The sequence below is a fragment of the Octodon degus genome, unplaced genomic scaffold (assembly GCF_000260255.1).
Source record: "Octodon degus isolate 3935 unplaced genomic scaffold, OctDeg1.0 scaffold00034, whole genome shotgun sequence".
Classification (NCBI taxonomy): Eukaryota; Metazoa; Chordata; class Mammalia; order Rodentia; family Octodontidae; genus Octodon; species Octodon degus.
This window is the reverse complement of record NW_004524610.1, coordinates 2,107,646-2,129,986: the sequence shown is the minus strand read 5'-3', so window position 1 is coordinate 2,129,986 and position 22,341 is coordinate 2,107,646. Positions and strand designations below refer to the sequence as shown.

Sequence of the window (22,341 nt, the reverse complement as noted above, 5' to 3'; positions counted from 1 at the left end):
ATGTCCAGAGCCCTTGATGTCCTGCAAATGAAGGAGGACGTCCGTAAGTTCTTTGCTGCAGGAACCCACTTAGGTGGCACTAACTTGGATTTCCAGATGAAGCAGTATATCTATAAAAGGAAAAGTGATGGAATCTACATCATAAATCTGAAGCAGACTTGGGAGAAAGTCCTCCTGGCAGCTCGAGCCATAGTGGCCATTGAAAACCCTGCTGATGTCAGCGTCATATCCTCTAGGAACACCAGCCAGTGGGCTGTGCTAAAGTTTGCTGCTGCCACTGGAGCTGCTACTATTGCTGGCCGCTTCATTCCTGGAACCTTCACCAACCAGATCCAGGCAGCCTTCCGAGATCCACGTCTTCTGGTGGTTACTGACCCCCAGGGCTAATCACCAGCCCCTAATGGAGGCATCTTACATCAGTCTGCCAACCATTGCTCTGTGCAACACAGATTCTCCTCTGAGCTATACGGACATTGCCATCCCATGCAATAATAAGGGAGCTCATTCTGTAGGACTGATGTGGTAGGTGCTGGCCCGGGAAGTGCTACACATGCGTGGCACCATCTCCTGTGAACACCTATGGGAAGTCACGCCTGATCTCTACTTCTACCGGGATCCTGAAGAAATTGAAAAGGAAGAACAGGCCGCTGCTGAAAAGGCTGTGCCCCAGGAGGAATTTCAGGGTGCATGGACCGCACCAGCTCCAGAGTTCACTGCTGCTCAGCCTGAGGTCACAGACTGGTCCAAGGGCATGCAGGTGCCCTCTGCCCATTCAGCAGTTTCCTACTGAAGACCGGAGTGCTCAGCCAGCCACAGAAGATGGGTCTGCAGCCCCTACCGTGCAGGCCACTGAGTGGGTAGGAACCACCACTGAGTGGTTGAGCTGTTCTGCTGATGCTTAAGCAAAATGGGAATGAGGCTGATGAAAAATAAAACAATTTCTAAGAAAAAAAATATGAGCCATGGCCCATCCTGGCCAAGATACAGACCCCCTCCGCATTTTTGCCTGTCAGTGAACTATACACGCAGTCTGTTGAAGATGAACCTTGGCTACTCTCTAAAATAAAGTCACAAAGGGGAAAATGAGGGGCCACCATTTCTCCTTTCCCCTTCACATAGGTTATATTAAATTTTTGCCCGTATTTCTATAAAAAAGAAGCAGAAAAAAATCCACTTGGCAATACGATTGTGTTCACTTCCTGAAATCCACGATCAAGTGCCAGTGACCACTTGGGAGCAGTGGGCCCTGGGGCCCCTCCAGTGCATGTCAGGAGCAGCCGAGGCCTTGATCAGCCCCTTCCAGGCACACCCTGAAGCAGGCAGAGGCCTGGCTTCCTCCAACATTCGGATGGTTACATGTGTTGCAGGTCCTGGAAGAGCCTGAGGAGCCAGTGGCATAGAAAGCTCGGAGTTGGGTAACAAGGCAGCAGAGCTGAGAGCCCGTGGGCAGGAGGAAGAAGGTCAGGTGACACGGCGGCATCACAGATGAGACACAGGGTGCAGCAGGAACCAGACATGCCAGGAGGAAGCAGGGCCTGAGGCTGGAGCTGCGCAGGAAGCATGGAGAGGTCTGGTGCCCTCCTGCCTCCAGCCTTCTGACTTCTGCATGTGCCTCCCCTTGGTCAAGCAAGGTGGGAGGCTGGCTCAGGAAGGCTGCACAGAGGATGAGGGAAAGAGGACATGCTTGGTCACCGGCCCCCTGGAGATCTGGTTAGCTCCAGAGGTCCTCATGGAATCCTAAGGCTCGGGACCTGCGGGTTTGGAGCCCTGGCTGGCTCAGCAGTACGCTGGCTGGTGAGGCACTTTCTCCCCCACCCAAGCAAGTTTATAAAAGTAAAGCAGCAGGTGTCCTCAGAGAACAGATCCAGACAGACCCCGGGAAGCCCACCAAGTGCTGGGCCCAGAGTGGGATAGAGGCACCTAGAGTAACTCGGGCGAAGATGCACCCAAAGAGGGTCACCAGGGACCCTGGGGACAAAGCATTGGCATCCAGGCCTTGAGCCCCGAGGGATCCTACCTGCATGTCTGCCAGGTCCAACAGCGGCCATCTGCTAAGCCTGTACCTGCCAACCCAAATATGCCAGCTGGTTTCCTAGAAAGCATGAAAGCTGAGTGATCGCTCCAGAGAGAGAACCTGCATGTTTCAGATACCCTGACTCTTACACAGTCGTCATGCAGCCTGGGCCTTGGGGACCAAAGAGAAAATGACCTAAAAAAAAAAAAAAAGGCGCTTTCAGGGACCTCAGTCCACACTGGGCATGGGCAGCACAGGTGCCTGCCACCCTCCTGTCCATAGAAGCTGCTGCGCCATGCTCACTCCCAACACCACAGTCATTTGCTGCCTGCTGGTCTCTCTGCTGGTGATTTAGACCAAAACAGCTTGTCAAAAGCAGTCTAACTTTACAAATTGAACAAATATAAGTCAGTTAGCACTATAACCTGGTCAGAAATGGATATCCCCAGTCACTGTTGCTAACTTTGATAATTCAGTTATAGTATAGGGTTATTTTATAATACTGTATAAATACAGAACTTGGGGTTGGGGGTGTTGTCTTAAGTAAAGATTGGAGAAAAAAATATATATCCAACTTAGGGTGTTTGAAATAAATTTTCAGGAGACACATAGTGACAATATGGGAGTTATATTTTCTTTTTTTATAAAAAAGTAAATGTGCCTATTCACCTTTGATTTCAGCTCAAAATATGTAATAAGCATCTAGCACACAAGTGCTGACATAATCTTGCTCTTCCTTCCTAATACTGAGTCCAGCCCGTAGTACCAGCAGGTGGTACCCTCTGCCTGTCAGCGGACAGAGGTGCAGGTCCTGCCGGTTGGCCAGAGGTCTTTCTGTACCGAAGCCTTTAGATTTTTGCCTGAGTGTACAAGTTCAGATTTGTTTCTGCTGAGTAAGATGCTACTTTTCAAAATGAGAAAGACTGTCTCTGTCCCTCCTTTCCTCTGTTTTGTCATCTTCCAGTGCCCAGGAATTTCCTGTAGACTAGGTGAATGCATCCTTGGGCGTGGACAAGCTGCCCTTCCTGAGACAGGGACATCAAAGATGTGGCATTGATGCGTAGTGGACCACGCTTCTGCCACAGAGAAGGTTAAACAAGGCATTTGTCTCTCTTTTTTGGGGGGTGGGGGGTGGAAACAGGGATTAAACTCAGGCTCTTGCACTTGTCAGGCAAGCGCTTACTGTACTGAGCTATCTCCCCAGCCGTAAACAAGGCATTTGTGGAGGGAGGGATGCACACCCAAGCTTGAATATTACATGGTTTCTCTTACATAAAAATATAGGTAGACAGAGCAAAATAGGAAGAGATGAAGTGGAAGCAGAGGGTCTTTTTCAAATGGGAATTGAGATAGAAAGAGAGTTGAGGAAAGGAGATGGGAAAAAAGAAAAGAATTAAAAAGGAAATGATGCAAATTGAGCTTTTACAAATGGGAGGGAGGGGTAATAAAAAAGAGAAGAGTTCAAATGCCCGTGCACACTCCCCACACAGCTGTCGTCACCACGCTCTGCAGACGTGCACTACACAGCGCTGAGCCGCACTTTCCCCCGGGCGCTGAGGGGTGTGCAGTGCTCCCCACAGTGCAGTATGAGCAGCCGCTCCTGCGGGCAGCCCCAGAGGCTCTTAGAGCAGCAGCTATGGCAAGCGGAGCAGGGTGTGAGCTTGCCATGAGGAACCACGAGCAGCTGCACGTTCTCCAAGTCCCCAGGATGGGGTTTAAGGTTCTGTTTTATTTAGTTGCTAGTGGTCTGAGCCTTGACACATCTTGGAGTCTGTCACACAAGCCACTCATGATGAGAATCTAGTGGGAGCAAAACTCAGAGAAACCTCTGGGTTTAACACAATCGCACACCTCGCGCCCAGTGCTGAGGAGCTCACTGATGCCAGCTTCATGATGGGAAGCCATGGCAGTGAATGCTTTCATGAAGCCACTCTCTGAGTGCCCGTGCCCAGGAACATGCACAGGCCTCCCGTGTGTCATGAGCCACAGCCGATCTGCATGGGTTCTGATGTTTCTTATAACATTCCCCAAGCACTCCACTTTTATCGTCACATCTGCCATCAAGGCTGGAGACATCAGAGATGAGATGGACCCCACCCGCTGGGAAACACTAAATTCATCCCATTACTGTCTTTAGTGGAAAAGAAATACTTGCTGTGGAGCACATAGCAGACTTCCAGGCTGTTGGCCAACTGGGTTGCTCTGTTCCTAAGAGGTGTCACTGCACCACTGGCCTGTTCATGACCACGTCATTCCACAGCTACCTTGGAGCATGGGCGGTGAGCCAGGAAGTACAAGGAGCGGTGCGAGTCCCTTCACCCTGCACCCTGACAATACGCAACATTTTATTACTGAGCCACCAGCTTACAGTGCCAACTGTCCTTGATTCTAACGTAAACATAGCCCAAGAATGGCAGGAACAAAAACAAAACAGACAACCAGAAACCAGAAGCACAAGAAGAGCGAGGCCAGGTGAGCAAGAGTTCAGGAGCAAACCGGCACCAAGGAGACTGACCTAGGAAGGGACAGCAAGCTCACAGTTGCACCCTGACACCGGCAGGCCCACCAGCTGGCCCACTCTGCCCTCAGGTGAAGGTTTCGTTGCTGTAAATCACCTCCTCCCCTTAACCCAGTTAGAAACAGGAGCATCCACTGCCAGCAACAGAGCAACCCACCTCACCCCTCCGGGCTTGGTCCTGCCTGCCTCTCCACCTGCTGCTTCCAGGTTGGTGTCCCTGCCTACCCTTTCTTGGAAAGCAAAGCCTTCCAGCTGCAGCCTGCTGCCAACTCCAGATTTGACAGATGTCTGACTTGGGGAGACCTCAACCTCATGTCCTGTCCTGAGCACGCTGAATGGACCTAACCTCTGGGACCCTTCCAGAACCATAAAGCTTGGTGCCCTATGACTACGTGCTGGCCACTTCCTAAGACAAGCAGGCCATCGGCAGTGGGTGGCCTACACAACAGAACAGTCACCCATGACGACCCAGCTGGGCTCTGTGCTCTCTGCAGCCAGGGAGCCATCCAGGGGCCTCTGTGTGAGGGCTTCTCTTGAGCAGCCCCGGGCGCTCCATGCTAGGCAGCCTACGGCTCTGCAGTGTTCACGGCTGGGACGGCCTCTCCTTACACTGAGGTGCCAGCCACTGGCTGGTCCTGCTTTAGGCTGCCCACAACTCCTGCGTTTGCAAACATCAGTAAATGCTAAAGAAAATGGAAGATACCAGACCAACCATGTTTCTGCTCCTAGGCGGATGACAGTGAAGAACATGCTCAGTTTCTTAAATGAGTAAGGTATGTATGTGTTGAGTAACTGTAAGAACTGTAGAGCAATCTAAACGTAAAACAGAATGAGCAAATCAGGGGTTCCCAGAGGGCAGAGCAGAAGCCACACGAGCTGAGGTATGAAGATGGCTGTTGGGGTGGCCTCACCAGGGGCGGGGCCTGGGGAGGGGTGGGTGTGAGGATGAGCCACAGGCTGTCCAGGGGCCCTGTAGCCAAGCAGCTGAGACACCACAGGACTGCAAGGCCAGGAGAAGCCAGGCCAGAGACAGATGCACCCGGAGGGACGGGACGACTCCTCTCCTGTCCAGCATCCCTGAGGACGCAGCCTGAGGGGCAGAATCAAGAGCAGACAGTGAGGCCTCCCTGCCAAAAGCAGCAATGGCTTTAACTCCAGCTAGCAGGACCAGTACAAAAGGCCCAACCAGGGAGGAACACTGGAATGTCTCCACCTCTGACAGGCGGCCTCGCTCTCTGTGTGGTGGCAGCAGGTCACAGCTAAGAGCTCTGGTCTCTGACCCAAGAATTTCTAAACCTAGGGGAAGCTCCACCCTTGTCTACATTTGTTACATTTCATTCTTTTGCTTTTTAGCATCTGTATTTATATCTTTTTGACTGATGTGATAATTGTCTATTTCTGGGGTCTAGTGTGTGTAGTAGATTTCTCATCACTAGAGCAAAACACCTAACATAAAGAGGAAAGATTTGCTCTGGCTCATGGTTGTGGATTTCATTCTGTGATCAGCTGGCTCCAAAGCAGAAGCAGCATGGTGAGCAGGTGGGGGTAGGAAAGCAGGGACCCTCAGGGCAGCCAGGAAGGGAGGGGAGAGGGAGGAGAGGAGGCTACAGAGCACCCTTCTGGGTCACCCTCTCCCAGGGGCCAGTCCCCCCCAGCTAGGATCAAATCATGGCAATTAGCATTTCCCTCTCATTAAGCATTTGTTATTATTTTTTGTGCTTTAAGCCTACAAATTCCTCTCATCCAGTTCTTTATGAAATTAATTTGCCAACTATAGTCATTCAACTATGCTATAGAACCCCGGGACACTTCCTGGCTGACTTGTTTTGATGCCTGTTGAACTCTCTGTACCCTACCCCAACCCCCCTGGCCTCTGGGACTGAAGTCAACTTTCTTAGCTTCCACACAAGCATAAGGTCATGTGGTATTTAGCTGTGTATGCCCAGCTTATTTACCTAATACTGCCAGTTCCATCTATGTGTCAGAAAATGACAGGATTTCACTCTTCTTGGCTGAATAGTATTCTATTAGAGTCAGCATTTACAAGGAAATAGATTTAATACAGGACACACAATTTATAGGATTACATTGTAATATTCACCCAAAGAGTCAAATGCAGAAAGAATGCGGCAGATCTGTGCTCACCCTAGAGACCCTAAGAATCCAGCTGAGGGCCTGGATGCCATGCAGTGTCCTGCATGAGTCCAGCTGAAGATCTAGAGCCAATGGCAGTATCCTGCATGAGGCCAGCTGGTGGCCTAGAGCCCAGAAATGTCTCATGTCTGTATCAAGGATCTGCACTGGGAAGGCCCAAAGGCCAGTGGGGGAAGCCGAAAGTCTGCACCAGCAGGAGAAATGGTCTGCAGTAGGCCTGCCCTGGAGCCAGGAAGTGATGCTCAAGTTGAGGACCAGAGCTCCCCTGAAGAGAACCGCAGCCACCCTCAGCAACAGCAAGGATCCGAGCTCCTCCAGTGAGAAGAGCCGAGTTCCCACAGAAAATGAGCACAACAAGCTTCTTGGGGCCATCTGCAGCACTGTGGCTCTCTCCAGCGTGGTCAGCAGTGGTCCTCAGTGGGCCCTGTGCCCCAGCCCCTCACTGGTCAGTCATGCACCAGCTTCCTTCCCCTGTGTCCTTTGAGGATGCCTCACTCCACTCCATACTGGGCTGCTGTAGACCACAGTGAACCCAACTTGACGACGCAGAGGTCTCCTTGATACACCGAGGGCCTGACGTCTGCCGCTGGGGGCTTGGGCAGAGTTAGATAATGGCTCCGATTTTAACACATTTCAAGAAGAGTTGGGCAGAGACAAAGCAGATTCACGAGCCTAGCATGAGCCTCAGGAGGGGCACACGAGGAATTCCACCTGGCGGAGACTGCTTCTGGTGGCCAGTTCCATCTATGGAGCACCCAGAGGAGCGGCAAGTGAGCACTGAGACCAGGAACATCAGCCAGGCTTCACAGGGCACTGAGGACAGCTGCGGAGCAACAGGCACACACTGGATGGGACAAGCTGAGAGTGGGAACTGGACGTGGGCAGGAGCTGCCAACCCAGAAAGGACGCACTGGAGAGCGCTGCTGGCCATGTGATTCATTTCTGAAACCACAGTGCTTGGGCTACAGTTGCCTGCATCACTTATTTGAAGGTCATGCTATTAGTTAAGAAATGCCCGCCTCAATCCTGTCATTGAATTCCAGACAGAGATCCTGTTATTCTCAAAGCAGCAGAACAGCCCCACGATGGTGCCTGGGCCCAGGTGCATCGCGGGCACCTCTCCCCACCCCTCTGTCCCCCAAGGTGCTGGCCCTTTCCAAGAGCTGCCTCCCTGTTCCCTGGGCCCTCTGTCCTGCGCAGCCCATTGCTTGAGACCTGTGGCACAGAGCACTCTGCCAACATGTGCGTCACCAGCCTCCTGGGCTCCATCCTCCACAGACCCCTTCACAGCCAGGCTCCCAGGACACTGCCGTCGCAGCAGCAGTTCTGAGCTGGCCCTGGCAGTTTCTGCTCAGGTCACTCTGCTTTGTGCAGCATGGAGTGGTGGGAAGGAGAGCTAGACGGGTGTGGCCACGTTGCCACTGCTGTGAGGCCACGGTCCACCCATCGGGCTGGGTTGTAGGATGCTTGCTTCTCTCTGATGGGACCCTTAGGTGACCTGCTGCCCACAATGGGTGGATATAGGCAGTGTGTCCTGCGGCCTGTGTCACTGTGCCGTCTACAGCCCATGAACTCCAGGGCCACATCTCTTGAGCTCAGGGTGACTGAAAGCCTTGTGCAAGGCACTGACTGACCCACTGCTCGGAACAACAGGCTCCTGGACAGCCCTCAGTGCCCTTCTGAGGGTGCCCTGGGGCTCAGAACCCAGACTTTGGGTTCTGAGTCTGGCCAGGGTGAGATGCCATCTGGAGGTGTCACATGCTGAAGCAGTTGAGACTGGGCAGTGCTCTCAGAAGGACAACTCAGCAGGCCCGTCCTGGTAAGTATGGTTACTCTAACCCTGGGCACCTGCCGCCAGCTGCAGGCAGAACACAGTGTGCCATCTACCCTGAACAGCTGGGGAGAGAAGCGTGCATTCGCAGGTCCCTGTGCATTGCAGCCTTGTTTGTAATAGTGAGAAATCAAGGCCAAGCCTCACTGTAACGAAAGAGAAGTAACTAGAATCACAGTGCATCCTGGAGGCTGGGATGTAGCACCTTGGTAGAGCCCTTGCCTCACAAGCAGAAGGCCCTGAGATCAAGCGCGATACCACACACCATGGAGAAGTATAGCCCATCAGCCCCTCAAAAGAGCAGCTGCCGGGGTGTAAGGTGCTGTAGCGCTGAGCGTGTGCCCAGAGGCCCAGACAACCCACTGCAATGGCTAAAGAGCGAAGCAGGCAGTGCATGTGGCCAGCAGTGTGAGAAAGGTTCACAGGCCCATCAGCCCTCAGGAGAAACACGACCCAATGCGAGTCGAAGCCTAATGACATGGTCTCACCCAGTTAGAACAGTGATCACCAAGGGCCAGCCAGATAGCTCAGTGGATTAAAGTGCCTGCCTCGGCAGATGCAGGGGCCCGGGCTCACTCCCAGCCTGCCCTGCCGGCCTGCCCCCGGGGCACGCTGAGATAGCGACTGAGATGGGGCGCGGTGGTGCATTGCTGTAATTCCAGCGCTTGGGAGGCTGAAAACAGGATCACTACAGGTCTGATCTGTGTGGTGAGACACTGTGGACCCTGTACCAAATACATAAAAAAAAGAACAGCAATCACCAAAAATTCACCGACTCTGGCAGGGATACAGAGAAAGGGGAGCTCACACACTGCTGCTAGGATTGTAAGCCAGCGCAGCTGTGCTCGTGAGACCTCAAGAAATTGAAACTGGAATGGGCAGAGGAGCCAGCAGCCCCACAGGACATGAAGGCATAACAAAAAGATCCTTGTGCTCCTGCATTTCTGGAGCACCCTTCCCAACAGCTAAAATACAGACTCAGTCTAATTGCCACCAAGGGATGAATGGATAGAGTGGTACGTGTACACCGTGGACTATTACTTGGCCATGAAAAGGAAGTGCTGTCATTTGCAGCAACGTGGACAACTGGAGGCCGTTATGTTAAGTGAGTGAAGCCAGACAGAGAAAGACAAACACTACAAGTCCTCACATGCTGGTGAAAATAAAAAGGTCAATCTCATTAAAAAAAAAAAAAAAAAAAAAAAAGAATGACAAATGATCACAGCAACCACAAAGGGAAAGTGGCCGTGGCCCAGGAGAGGCTCTGTGAGGGTGCCAGCACAGACAGGAGGGACTGGTGCTGGTTTTCTGCAGCACAACTGAAGCGATCTCCAGGACCAACTACCACAATCTAGGCTGAGCTCCACAGCACCAGCAGAGCGTAAAATTCCCGACACAGAAGTGATTACAAGCTGGCGTAGTGGCGCGTGCCTATGACCCTGCTTTCCGGAGGCTGAGGCAGGAGGATTGCTGCAAGTGTGAGGCCAGCCTGGGCCATGCAGTGAGTCCAGTCCAGCCTAGAACACATGGCAAGACCCTGTCCCCAAACCAAAATTAATAGTAAAATTAAAGGGCTGAGATCACTTCAGTGTGAAGGCCCTGGGCACCACCCCACACCACAAAATAATACTGGTCACCCACCCACCTGTTCCCCACCCCCAGCATTCAGCTGTTCCATTTCTTTCTCGGAGCAGCACAAGCTGCAGCACTATTCTCAGACCAGGGCTTTCAACCTGTTCAAAACAGGAAACAAAAAAGGGCCCATTTTTATTAAAAACAAAGACTACCCGAGCTCTCCAGGCTCATAGCCAGCACCCTTAGAGCACAGGAGCTGACGGACTTGTTATTTACAGCACTAAGGAAGCCGGGCATGCTGGCCACACCTAGAATCTGGCACTCAGGAGGCTGAGGCAGGAGGATCGCTGCGAGTCTAAGACCACCTTGTGCTGCAAAGGGAGCTCAAGGCTAGCCTGACCTGCATAGTGAGACCCTGCCTCAAGAAGACAAAACCAAAACAAGAAACTCTGGAGCACCAAGGAAACCTAGTTCAGGATGAGCACGCAAGCCAAGGAGACTGAGCACGGGCCCGTGTCTGTCTCAGTCTCCACCTTCCAAATGCTGTCCTTGTCTTCAGGGACACATGGATAAGCCCCACCCAAGCAGCTCTTTACAGGGGCACCTCCCAAGGTCAAACGGGGTTCTGTTTTGTGGGAAGCCGGGGACTGGAGGCCAGCACCTGCCATGTCTGTCTTCCCAGGCTGGCGTCTGGGGAAGCTGGTCCCACATCAGTGCTGCTGTCGTTGCAATGTGTGTTATGACTGAGGAAATAGGAAAAAACAGGGCATGGAACGGAGTGGGAGCTGGAGAGAACACAGTGAGGGGCAGTGGCCTGACTGCTGAACGTGACCTCCTCGTGTGCACCGCCAGGGCAGGTGGCCAGGGGCTCTGGGGCCCTACACATCATCACTTAGAGACTCACCCTTGGCTCTGGCCAGGGTACTCCCGCAGCTGACGTCAGACCTCTGAATTCACGAGAACATAGAGTCATATTTAAAACTTAGCTATGAAAGCAGCCACCAGCGCTGAACATTTCTCCTTAGTCTTGACTGTGTAGACTTGCAGGTGTTGTGCTTAAATTCCCTCCTCCCTATTTTTTTTTTTCAAAGGGACTTTTTTTGGTCTTATTTTTACTGTTTTCTTTTTTGGTACCGGAAATTGAACTCTGGGCCTCGCATTTGCCAGGCAGGCGCTGCACCACTGAACTACATCCCCACCCCCCATCCCTGATTTCTTCATTTTATTTTATCTTTCTTGCGTGCAGTCCGCGGCCAGCCCCCAGGAACCTTGGCTGGTGGACAGCGGGTATTGAGGTACTCCGGAGTACGTGGCCTCCAGGATCGCCACCACCGCTGTCCGTGCTAGTCCTGAGCTCTGATGGCGCAACTGTGAGACCCAGGGCCGGGGTGGGAAGGGGCAGCTGCCTTTCTTACTGGAAGAAGTAATTTGCAGGACAACAGGGAGCTGCAAGTTTTCATAACCAGTCAAGCTAGTGTGGTGGAGCCAGCTGACTACAGGAGCCCTGGATGGAAACACTGCCTTCCAGGGACCTTCAAAGAACTGGCAGGCGAGGCAGAAAGCAGCACCTGGTACCCAGAGAAGGACCAGGGAGAGGCAGTCCTCTGGAGCAAAGAGAGAGGGGTAGGGCAGAGCTGCAGTTTAAGTGGAAAACTAAATTAATTTCAAAATCTAATTTAAGCCAAATGGAGCAGCAGATGCAGAAGGAGTCAAACTCCTCCCAGACTGTGTCCCCTCAGCTTCCTGGGCCTCGCTGTCAGCCCAGACATTGTCCTGTTTATCCCGAGGAGTAGACTAATTAAGAAGTGATGTGGTCCAGGCAGCTCTCTCTGGGCACTGTCTGTACACAGTGGGTGTGAGATGAGGGAAGCTCACAATTTCTGTTTCCCCAGAAGGAGAGACCACCAGCACGACCCATGACAGGCTTCAGAGGCCTGTCTCCTGATTGGCTGCCCTGGTGATCTTTCTGCCCCAGAATCAAATAATCTTAAAATACCTTTTACTCACGATGTTCATTTCATCTGACCACTACACTTCCTAGCACACACCCTCAACGCGTCGGGAGCAGGCGCTTCTGCCCACGCTGTGGCTGTCAAGACCCAAACTCCTGGCAGCCCATGTGGGTTCCACGAGATGTCCACATGCTGGTCACCAGCAAGACAGTTTATGTCAAGAACTGCTTTCTTGTGCTGTTGCAGAGCAAGTGTGAACACAGCGGCCACCCGGAGCCCTGCTGGGAGCCCTGGCTGTCATCAAATGAACCCACTCCCTGGAGACGAATGCAGGCACATCCGGGTGCCACAGGCCCTGCCTTGCACCGCTGGCCTCACCCAGACTAGCCCAGACCAAAGCCAGCAGCTTTACACAGATGTTGTGGCCCTCCACCTGCACCTGGCATGCGCCTGTCCTTATGAACTGGGCATTTTCTGCAGTGATCCCTTTACAGGGACTTAAATTGTTTAAAACTCTTGACACCTGCTTTTATACAGTCCTCTCTGCATGTGTGCAGGCTTCAAGGCAAGAGGTTCCAGCAGCCAGGCAGGAAGAAGGGGCTGGAGGTGCTTCTGCATGGACAGTGATGAGAGGGGACAGGAGGCCCCAGGCTGCACCCACAGCGACACTGCACTGTACAGGTCCTGCCCAGGCTGAGGCAGTGCCAGAAGCACCATGCGGTGAAGGGTTTGAACATCGGGAATTTGTTGTCCCCTGGTTTTGAAAGCTAGAAATCTGGGGTCACCGTGTTAGTGGGGTTGGCTCCCTCAAGGGATGGGAGGGAGACTGCTCCTGCCTCGCCCCCTTCAGCCAAGGCTCTGGTGGGTCCTGGTGATCTCTGTCACTGCAGGAGGTCTGCACCCATCTCCATCCTTCCGTGGAGTCCCTCCTGTCTGTGAGGGTGGCGGCTGCAGTTCACCCTCATGACTCCATCTCAGCCTGATCCACCTGAGAGCCGTGCCTCCAACTGTGACTGCCTCCAGGTTCTGGGGCTGAGACCTCAGGACCGCAGCGCAGGGGGACATGGGTGCACTCCTGACCTCTCGGGCCCTCAGCCCTAGCTCAGCCCGAATCAGAGGTAGTTCTGTGAGCACTGGTGGGGCTCAGGGAATGCTGCTTACCCCTACCCAGGCATCCACAGCTCCCATGGGGAGCCATGGCTGGGGTGCAGATAGCTCGCTCTGTCTGAAGCACCACCTGTTTCCGAAGGAGGCTCGGGGCCTCCTGACCCTGCAGCTGCTGGGCGGCAGGTTCCATAGGCCACCCAGCGTACTTACAGGAAGGCTAGCCGGCTGGCCCTGAGGGCCCAGGGCCTCCTGACCCTGCAGCGGCTGGGCAGCAGGTTCCATAGGTCACCCAACGTACTCACAGGAAGGCTAGGCAGCTGGCCCTGAGGGCCTGTGTTGCATAGTGTGTTACCTCACCTAACCCTCAAAACAACTTTAGAAGTTGAGAGGTTCTGACCCAGTCCACAAATGAGCAAACTGCAGGCCAGAGAACTCTCGGGGTTTGGTCAAGGGCACAAAAGTGGGAATGCAGCCAGGATTCAATGGCCCAGGCTCCAGTGCCACCCCAGGTCCTACTTGGTGCCACTGGCTGTCATGTGGCCCCATTAAAATTAAGATGCCCAAGTGTATCCCCAGAGCCCTGTTTTTAAAAGCATACACAGAACAGACCTCTAATTCAGAGCATTTGCCTCAGTCCATGGAAGGTACAAGGAGACACCAAATGCTTGTCTGATTGTGGGCAGCCTTGCCGGGATGCCCTGGTTGCCACTTCGGGGCTCCCGAGCAGAGTAAGGAGGAAAAGGCTTTACTTAGCACGTTCAGGAACTGAAGCAAGAGAAAGCCTGCGCTTGCGCTCAGGGTAGGCTGGCCGTGGGTCCTAAGCCTCTGTGCGCGAGTGTACGCATGTGTGCGTGTGTGCATGTGTGTTCGCTCGCGTGTGTCCCCCCGTGTGCGTGCATAGTGTGTGTGCGTGTGTTTGCTCGTGTTTCCAGCCGCTGGCACAGCCCTGAGCGCAGAATTGTGCACATGCTGTGTGCCCAGGAGCCGGCGAAGGGAAAGGATGTGCGCAGCCGAGGAGAGCTGATGTTGGACAAGCGTCAGGCATGAAGAGCTATCCATTGGAAGAACGGTGACCAGAGAACGCGAAGGTGCTGCGAGCGTCGCGCATCCGGTGGTCCCTGACCTCCGCAGTAGCGAACACGGATCCCGCCCGGCTTGGTTTGGCTGCCGGCGGGGCCAGCGGCTCTGCAGCGCCGTCATGCGGCCGCTCCCAGCTCGGCGGGCTCAGAGGCCCGGGCGCCGTCGTTGGGCTGGGCCTCGAAACAGCAGCTCCTGCTGGGCGGCCGCTGCGTCGTCTTGAGGGAAGAAAGACAGGGGAGTCGGGCTGAGCGCCTAGGGACCCGGGTCGGGAAGCTGCAGAGAGCAGACGCGGCCGGAGGGTCGCGAGCCCTGGGGCCGGGGTGGCAGGCAGAGAGGCCTCCGGCCGGGGCTGCCCACTCCCTGGGCAGAGCCTCGCTAGGAGGCACTGAGGTCCACAGCCCGGCTGGACCCTTCCCGCCCGCAGGCGTTAAAACGCAAGTGGGTTGACTGCTGGGTTCAGGCCCACACAGAGAGAGGGGACAGAGCCTGCGGGCAGCCAGAGGCCGGGGTGCCAGTGGAGAGCTCAGTGCCAGCCCAGACCAACCCAGACAGCGCGCACGGATCCAAAGGGCGCAGCTCTCTCAGCTGCCGTCGTCAGATGGGCCTCAGGAGATCCCTATGGTGGCGGTGGCTGCACACCTCTTGGATGCAAGCAAAGGCTGCCGGGCCCCGGGGCATCATGTCGGCTGTGATTAGGGTTTGGGGCCCTGGTCCTCTCCGAGCGCGAAAGGCTCTTCGCTGCGGTGCACTGGGGCAGCTCCCGCGTGGGCGGCCGCGGGCTGCTCCTCTCCAGCGGCGGCTGCCACCCCGCGCCCAACCTCATGGCCACACAGAATGCGTTATCACTGCAAACCTGATCACACGATCAATTCTGGGACCGGGCAAAAAAAGGGATGAGTTAAATCAGGAAAAGAACTGGAGAGGATGATACGTATTTAACTTTCTCAGTCCCTGGCAGTCCTGTTCTGTTTGGTGCTGAATGATACAGCCTTCCCCGAGTGTCAGTCCTAAGCTCGGTCCTGCTCGTAACGTGAAGTGAAATAGATGAGACACGCAAGCTTGAACCCGCAGCCAAATAAAGTAAAGAGCAAAGTAGGAGCCAGGTGAGGGGAAATAAGGAGAAAAATCTTCTGCAAATGGAAGGTCTGGAGAGATGAGGGAGGGAAGAGAGGGGAGGGGAGACGAGAGAATGCCACCAGCTGTGGCCGGGGCCAGCGCCCACAAGGATTGCCGGCCGACCGTTTACGCGGAGGAGTAAAATTGAAACTTACAAAATAAGTTTGTCCTACCTATGCCCAGCAACACGGTTCTTCAATAGCTTCTGTTATATTACTTCCTTGCTTTTATTACATTGACTTTGAAAGGAAAACTGCATCACTATTAAAAATGGGAAACCAGTTATCGCCTGTCATAAACAGAAGGTAACCCTACCCATAAATACATATAACAATACAGTCTAACAGTACAATGTGACATAATACAGTGAGTATAAGTGCATAGCTAACCCTAGCACCCACGTCCCAAGTGTCTCCTCCCCCGACCCCGGCAGACGTGATGGGCGGTGGGCTATCAGCTCCTGGGCAGCAGCCTGGCCTCCACACCCAGCTCTCCAACTGGGGACAAACGTTCCCCACCCTGTGACCCTGCATCTGCACCTACAGAGCAGCACCGAGCAGTGAGGACTCAGCATGAGGATCCGTGCAGGACTCAGCAAATGCCTGCTTGCAGTAACAAGTACTGACTGCCGCTACGATGGCCTTTTCCTCTTGAGTCACTGCTGTGTGACTCCTCTTCACCACTGGTCCTCAAAACTGTCCTATCTTCCCTACAGACAGGAGGAGTGGTCAGGCCAGATGCTGGTAGAGGTCCTCCAGGTCTGCAGACTCTGAGAATGGAAAGCCAGGTCTGGAGCCGCCTCAGCCACAGTGTGTGTCCTCAGGCCTCCATGTGTCCTGCTCTGGGGCCTGGCACCGTGGCTCTCCACTGTGCACAGATACACGGTCTTTATCCACTCACCTGGTGGTCAGGTGGACAACGAGCCACTGCTCTGCTACAAAATGCAGTTCTCGGTTGACCCTAAACCCAGAGTCAGGGAAGAACTCAAGAAGTAGACTTTAAGATAAATGATGATCTATTTGGCTGTGGGAAAAGGGAAACAGCAGGACATGACAGGCAGCTGCTCTGGACAAGTAGGGAGTGCGTGACAGGGACGACTTGTGGGCTTTGTCCACAGCTCCTTCTGCTTAGGACCAGCCCCACTGGCCCAGGGTTGTGGCCATCTGCTTGGCTCTGACCCAGGCTCCTTGGTCCCCATGCTGTCCCTTTGTGATGGTGAGGGAAGCTTAGAGAAAAGTGACTTAGAGTGAAGGGGACCTGAGAGCTCTAGGAATGAAAGAAGGGTCCTGAGGTGGTGCTGCCCGTCTCTGCTGCATTTCAGCGTGGGGGGCGGGGGGGGGCTGCCTCCCTGGCCTCGTGCTCTGTCTGGGCTACACTCAAGTGCTGTCTGTCCACCCTTCCTCATGTCAACCTCACTGCACGATGCCTTCCTGGGTCTTGGCTTCTGTCTCTGTCTCCCCCCTTCTCTTCCTTTGTCTTTCTAATTGTTGGAGTCTAACTGCAAAAGCATACAACTGCCTTTAGTGAGTGCCCAGAAGAGAAAGCTCACCCTCCTGCCCAGCACCATGCCGTGGCTCCTGCAGTGGCGAGTCTCTGCCCAGGACGCACACGTTTGCCCCCTCTTTCCCCATGTGTGTTACTCCTCCTGCAGGACTCCTGAGTCCCACGTGCCCTTCATCTCTCCCCAAAGGTCCAGCAGCCTCTGTGACCACTAACAGACAGGCAAGGCGGCCAGCCGCAGTGAAGCCCATGGGCCCGAGCCCTCGTGCCTGGGTTGGTAGTCATACCTGTGCAAGGGGCAAGAAGACAATCAAGGTGAGCTAGGCACCCCCAAGGCCCAAAGCAGATGACTGTTGGGGATGGAATATGTCCCGTGGCTCCTGTGTTGAGGCTGTAATCCCCAGCTCTAGACAGGGTGTTGAGGAAGTCAGAAGAGTCGCATGAGGTCCAGCGTGGCTGTGTCTGGAGTTGGAGCTTCAGCAAGAGAAGCAGGTGAAGTCATAGTGCAGGGTCCTGATCCCGGGGAGAATATGCTGCAAGGTCAGAGTGGGCTCTCCCCACTGGAGAGTGTGGAGGACACTAGCTCCTAGGTGTTCACTGTCTGACCTACTCTGCATGGTGGTTCTGGTGGGAACAGTGCAGCAAGACTGATGCCTGCTGGAGGCGTGGCATTGCACACCCCCTTTTGCCCAACATCAGCACCCACTCCTTTAGCTGCAGCACCCTGACTTTTGCTACAGTTCACATCTAAAGTGCTCCCTCCAATCCTTGTGAGGGAGGAAGTTGAGGGGCCATGCTGCTCAGAGGGGAGGCCTAGTGAGCAGCCGGTCCCCAGGGCCATGTGGCCTGCCAGATGGCTGCCCCTGCTTCCCTTTCTCTCTCTGCTTCCCCTGCAGAGGCAGGGCAGGCGTCCTCCCTGGGCCCCTCCCCGCTGCCGGCCTAGGAGCTGCCCAGCCACGGGCTGGACCTGCCACAACGGTAAGCCAGAGAAAGCCTCTCCTCCTGCAGGCTACAGCTGCTGGATGCTTTGTCCCAGCAACAAGCAAGGCCTGAGGCAGTCTTCCTTTGGGAAGTCCTGGATCTCTCAGAATCAAGTCCATGGACAGTAGCCATCTTGGTGAAACTGTCTGCTAATGCAAACCTTTCTCATGTCAAGAAATGGTTGTGTGGTGGCTACCCTGCGCCAGCAGGACATGTGTGGTCAAAGCCCAGGCACAGCATGGGTGAGACCCACTTCCACCCCCTTGGGACCCCACCACCACTACACAGCCACCCCCCACCCCCGCTGAGTGAGAACTACTGCTGCATTCTCGGGACCCCCAGATCCAGCCCTAGCCCAGGCCAGGTGAGTGTGTGGGGCAGCTTCCAGATACCCCAAGCCCACAGGACCTGTCTGGACAAAGCCTAGGTGCAGTGTGGGTGAGACCCTCTTCAACACCTTGGGACCCCACCACCACCACTAATCCACAGTCCCCCCAACTCAAGCTCAGTGAGTGAGAACTTCTGCCACATTCTCGTGAACCCAGATCCAGCCATAGCCCAGGGCCGGTGAGTGTGTGGGAGAGGTTCCTCTCCCCCCTTCTCCACCTTGTTCCCTTCAGACTCAGCTCAGCCCTGGCATACAGTCCTGGGGTGAAACTCTGCAGCTGCAGTCCTTGCAGAGAGAGTAGGGGACAGAACCACCCAGCTAGTTCAGGAGCAGAACATCTTGCCAGAGGGGCACAACAGGTTCATTCCCAAGGGCTGCAACAGGAAGGAGCTGAGCACAACAGCCAGACCCAAGCCAGGCACAGCTGGATAAATTCAAACTTTGCAGATCTGCACCTGAACTTCAGTAGGTGCTAAGATTATAACTGCACCAAAGCTCTACAACAAAGATCAGAAGACAGTGCTATACAAAATGACAACAAGAAGGAGCAAAATGCAATCTCAGATACCAAGACCACCCATAACAAGTGCAGAGGACACTAACACAGAACAAATTGGGAATCACACAACTGAAATCAATGAATCAAGAGCTTCTGAAATAAACAGCTGCAGAAAGGTATAGAGGATCTCAGATTGGAAATGAAAAAAGAAATCCCTGAATTAATAACATCTGAAGTAAAGAATCAAAGGCAGAAATGTATGGAAGAAACCCAATGTCCACCCAGAACAAGTGCAGCAGACACTAGATTAGCTGAAATGTATGAATTAATAGCATCAAAAGTGAATAAGGAACAGCAGAAAGTCATACAGGAAATCAGAGCGGAATTATTTTCTGAAATAAAAAAGGAATTCTCTGAACTCATAAGATCTGAAGTAAAGAATCAAATACAGAGACATAGGAAGGAAATCTGAAAAAAAAACTCTGTAGTAAAAGAATAACTGCTTCTAAAGAAGACATTGATAAAAAAAAAATAGAGGAGATTAGAAAAATGATGGATTCCTTGAATGAGCAATACAGGAAAAATATAAAGGAAGCAGAGTCAAAGAGATATAAAGGAACTTAAAATCTCAATCACAAGCTTGCAAAATCGTCTGAGTGAAAGTGAAGACAGAGTTTCAGATCTTGAAGATGCTGGTACAGCTAGTAAAAGATAAGAAAAGATCTCCTAAAAACAACTAGGAAGCAGGAAAAAATAATTCATCACTTACAAGACGATGCAAAGATGAACAATGTGAGATTAATAGGTACCAATGAGAAAGAAGCAGTCAATACAAATGATATAAAAAGAATATGGGCAGAAGTAATAGCAGAAAACTTCCCAAATATGAGGAAACAATCTGACATTCAGGTCACCAAAGCATACAGAACGTCAAGAAACCTCAACTCAATTAAAAACACACTGAGATATATAAGAGTCAAGATCCCAGAAATCCAGCACAAGAATAATATACTGAAAGCCGCTACAGAAAAGAAGCAGATCACATTCAAAGGAAAACCCATCAGAATTATGGCTGACTTCTCTTCACAAACCATGAAGGCAAGAAGAGCATGGAGCAGAGTACTTCAAGTCCTCTATGAAAACAAATTCCAGCCCAGAATACTATACCCTGCAAAACTCTCTTTCAAGTTTGATGGAGAAGTGAAATACTTCCATGACAAAGAACAACTAAAGAATTTCATGATGACAAAGCCAACCCTACACAGGCTCCTGAAAGATGTTCTAGAGAGGGACCAAAATGATCAGAACTCCACAAATAAGATCAGAAGCAACCAACTAAATAGGGCAAACAATTAAACACAGGAGAAAAAAGGAATAAACAACAGCAGGTAAATAACATGTCAATCATAAATCAATGCATCTCAATTATAACCATCAATGTACATGGACTCAATTCAGCAATTAAGAGAAATAGACTGACACACACTGGATTAGGAAACAAAATTCAACAATATGCTGTATAATACAAGAAACACATTTAACTCATAAAGACATTCATAGGCTGAAAGTCAAAGAATGGAAAAAAAAAAATACTACATGCCCCAGCACGTCAGAAAAAACCAGAGGTAGCAATCCTATTGTCAGACAGTGTAAACCTCAAACCAAGAATGATCAAGTGAAATAAAGAAGGCCACTATATACTGCTTCGGGGAAAAATACAAGAGGAAGAGGTAACATTCATAAATATGCATGCACCAAACAGGGGAGCACCCAACTATGTAAAGCAAATCTTAATGGACATGAAAAATCTAATATCCAATACCACAATTTTAACAGGAGACCTTAACACTCCCTTAGCCCAAAAAGATAGGTCAACCAGACAAAAAATTAGCAAAGAAATAACAGAACTGAACCAGAGCTTGAAACAAATGGACTTGGTGGACATATACAAAGTGTTCCACTGAAACACAGCTGAATACACATTTTTCTCGGCTGCACATGGGTTATTTTCTAAAATAGACCACATACTGGTCCATAGGTCATGCTTAAGTATATGCAAGAAAACAAAAATTATCCCATGCATATTATCTGACCACAGTGCAAAGAAACGGGAAATAAACAACAAACCAGAAAAAAGCCCTAAATACATGGAAATTAAACAACACCCTATTTAGAAACCAATGGGTCACAGAAGAAAATCAACAATATCTACAATTCAATGAAAATTCAAGCACAACTTATCAGAATTTATGGGATATGATGAAAGCAATTCTCAGAAATTCATGGCTGTGAACTAACACATTAGGAAAACAGAACGGGAACAAATAAACACTCTAATGATGCACCTCCAACAACTAGAAAAAGAAGAGCAAACCAAATCCAGAGCCCAATGATGGGAAGATATCATAAAGATTAGAGAAGAAATTAATTGAATTGAGACGAAGAAAGCAGTTCAAAGAATTAATGAAACAAAAAGCTGGTTCTTTGAAAGATTAAATAAAATCAACAAGCCCCTAGCTAACCTCATCAAAAAGAGGAAAGAAAAAATTCAAATACAATCAATAAGGAATGAAAAGGGTGTAATCACCAGAGACCCAGTGGAAATTCAGAAGATTTTGAATAGCTACTTTGAGAATCTTTACTCTCACAGAATAGAAGCCACAGACGAAATGGACAGATTCCTAGAAAGGTCCAAATTGCCAAAACTGAATCGACAAGATAAAACCACTCTCAATAGCCTAATAACAGCCAATGAAATACTAGATGTAATAAAAAACCTAATGACTAAGAAAAGTCCAGGTCCGCATGGATTCACAGCTGAATTTTACAGGAAATTTACAGAAGATGTAGTCCCTATACTCCTCAAACTCTTCCGTGAAATTGAAAAGGAAGCAATCCTCCCAAAATCATTCCTGGAGGCAAGTATTATACTGATACCAAAACCAGGGAAAGACACAAGTAAAAAAGAGAACTACAGGCCAATCTCCCTCATAAACATAGATGCAAAAATGCTCAATAAAATCCTAGCAAATAGAATACAGCAAATAATCAAGAAGATCACACACCATGACCAGGTAGGATTCATCCCAGGGATGTAAGAATGGTTCAATATTCAAAAATCTATAAATGTAATATACTATATCAATAGTGTGAAAACTAAAAACCACATGATCATCTCCATTGATGCAGAAAAGGCTTTTGACAAAGTCCAACACTCATTCATGTTCAAAGTCCTACAGAAAATTAGAATAGATGGCCTCTACTTCAATCTGGTAAAAGCCATTTATGAAAACCCAATGGCTAACATAATTCTAAATGGGGAAAAACTGGTATCTTTTACTCTTAGATCTGGCACAAAACAAGGATGTTCTCTATCACCACTCCTATTCAATATAGTTCTTGAACCATTAGCTAGAGCCATTAGACAACAGAAAGAAATAAAAGGAATAAGAATAGGTAAAGAAGAAGTGAAATTATCATTATTTGCCGATGACATGATACTTTACTTGGAAGACCCAGAGAACTCCACCAAGAAGCTACTAGAATTAATTCAGAAATTCAGTACATAACAGGATACAAAGTCAACAGCATTCCTCTACACAGATAACAAACACACTGAAAGGGAA

General features: G+C 51.2%; 1 pseudogene; it reads left to right on the top strand.

Moving 5' to 3' along the window:
- Positions 1–902, top strand: LOC101562974 (annotated as a pseudogene).
- Positions 903–22,341: the final 21,439 nt, after the last annotated feature.